We start from the raw sequence: 2,815 nt of genomic DNA, 5'->3' as shown, positions 1-2,815 counted from the left end.
TAGATATGACAATATAAAAATTGATAAAGATAATATAGCTAGACCTATTCATGGAGCTAGTTCAGATTTAGATATAACCGAATTTGAAATGAATTTTTCAAATGGAATAATAGGTTAAATTTGATTTCTAATGACTGACAAAATTATAGATTTTAGTCCGGGGTCTCCGGCAAGAGCTCGTATCGCTAAAGATTTTGAGCGAAAGAAATGAAAACTCTTTAGAAAATGATTTTTTAAAAACTTTACTAAAGATGAACAACATGAATTTCAAGAAGAATTTTATAAAGATCTTATTGACTCAGGAATAAATCGCTTAATTGCATTTGTTCCTTGGTTTATGTGCAAACATGTTCATAATTATATTTCTATGCTTGAAAGAGACTTTACTCTAAGTAATGGAGAAATTACTAAATTAGTTTTTCCTCCACAACAGTCTTATCAAATTAATAAGAACGATAATATTGTCAACTTTAATGCTTTTTCAAAATTATTTGAAAATGACGCTGCTTTAGTGACTGCTCAACATATTAATGTCATGATTAAGTAGAATAATTATGCTAATATTTATATGAGTATTTTGGGTGATCATATTGTCTCTTTACATGACAAAGTTGATAAGATTATTTCTCTTTTGCCTACTAAGTCAAAAGGAAAAGAGAAAATTGCTTATAGCAGTTTACAACCACCTCCAGAGATCGAAGACTTCAAGATTAAAGATTATTCAGGTCTTGAACATTTCTTAGAAAAGAAATTTAAAGGTGGTGGAGTTCAGCCTTTAAATGCTGAAAACTTTGATGAAGGCGAACCTAGCAGTAAAGAGGAATTTTATGATAATCTTAATAAGATATCAGAAAAATATGCTAGGAAACCTGTTCAAAGGATGTACTATTATCCTAGACCCACTCCCCAGAATGTTCTACTTGAAGAACATGAACATATTATAACTAATAGTTATAATGGAAAAGAAATCTATGAATGGAACATAGATGGATATACATATAGACAGATTTATACAACTATTCATAGAATGTTAATGTACAGTACAATCTGTAAAACCAACAAGAATAGTGATAAAACTATTGCTGATATGATAACAACAGGATTTACTAACCAATTGAAAGGATGGTGGGATAATTATCTCAACCAAGAATAAAGGGATAAAGTTCTTCTGGCAGTAAAACAAGAAGGAGAACAGTTTACTCAGAACGCAGTTTATACACTAGTTTGAATATTATTGAACATTTCTAAGGAAGATGGTCAGATAATAGTGAGACCATTAGAACTCTTCTCCAAAACTTGAGGTGTAAAACCCTTACATCATTCAGGTACTATAAGGATGTGTTCCTTTGTAGAGTAATGAAATTACCAGAGTGTAATAACACTCATTGAAAATCCAAATTTATAGATGAATTACCGACTTTATTCGCAGAAAGAGTCAGGAAGGCCATTAGAAGAGATAATCATAGTATTAATTATGATGATTATACTTATGGAAAACTTATAAGTGCTTGTGTTCAGGAGGGTTTATCCTTATGTAATGAAATCAAATTAAAATCAGCAGATTAAGCGACATCGCTTAAATGAAAGGAAACAATTAGGAGAATTCTGCGAACAATTCGCATTTGATATTCCTAAACAAAAATCAAAGGACAAGGATTCTCATCATAAAAAGAAGAAATCTTCTAAGAGAGATTATGAAAAATGGAAAAAGAAAAATATCAAGAAGAAGCTTAGAAGAGCGGAAGAAGGCAAAGGGGACTCTTCTAAGAGAAAGAAAAAGTATCGACAGAATTTTAATAAAAATGACACTTGCCACAAATGTGGGAGATATGGTCATTACGCCAAGGATTGCAGAGTCAAGAAAAAGATTAAAGACCTTGACATAGAAGATAATCTTAAGGACTCTCTTTATAAGATTATGCTTAATTCTGACTCAGGAACAGAATATAGTAGTAATGAAGAAACTTCAACAAGTGAAGATCTTAAAGCTCTTCAACAAGAAGATTATTTAACTTCTGAAGATGAATGCTCACCGTGCCAACAAGGAATGGCATGTGAAAAAGATGATAATGAGGAAGACTATCTTTATAAGATCTATGATCAATTTAAAGAAATGAGTCTCAATGTCATTGATAATGACAAAATAATAAAGCTCTTACAAAATATCAAAGATCCTGAAATTAGAGCTCAAATCATTGATAAGATCAGTGATTCAAAAGAGAAGGAATATATTTTTGAAAAGGATCATACTCCTAAAGAAATTTCAACCAAAGAAGGATCATATACTATGGCAGAGGTTAAAAACCTCTTATTAGAAGGAGAAAGATGATAAGTTTTCCTACTACGATTAGTGATTTAAAGGAAGAGATTAATAATCTCAAAGAAGACATTATTCGTCTTAAAGAAAAAAATGTAGTTATAGAGGTAAGACTTGATGCTATTCAGTCTCTCCAAGATTTGAATAATGCCTCTGAATCATCTTCTTCTTTAGAAGGAGAAAACAATAGTCTTGATTTTATGAAAAACTTTTATTTAAAGAATGATAAAACAGATTTTTTATATAGTCTTAAAGCTTTTACTTCTCAAAAGTTTTAGACTAAAATCACTCTATTAATAGATTATAATTATAAAAAAGAATTTATTGCGCTTATTGATAGTGCAACTGATTTAAATTGTATTCAAGAAGACCTTATACCTTCAAGATATTTTCATAAAACAATTCACAGTCTCCGCTCTGCTAATGGAAGCAAAATGAATATTGAATTTAAATTACCTAAAGGTTTTATTTGTAAAGGAAAAAGTTGTGTCCCTCAAA

Source organism: Solanum stenotomum, chromosome 3 (assembly GCF_019186545.1).
Source record: "Solanum stenotomum isolate F172 chromosome 3, ASM1918654v1, whole genome shotgun sequence".
Taxonomy (NCBI): domain Eukaryota; kingdom Viridiplantae; phylum Streptophyta; class Magnoliopsida; order Solanales; family Solanaceae; genus Solanum; species Solanum stenotomum.
Note: the sequence above shows the minus strand (reverse complement) of the source record.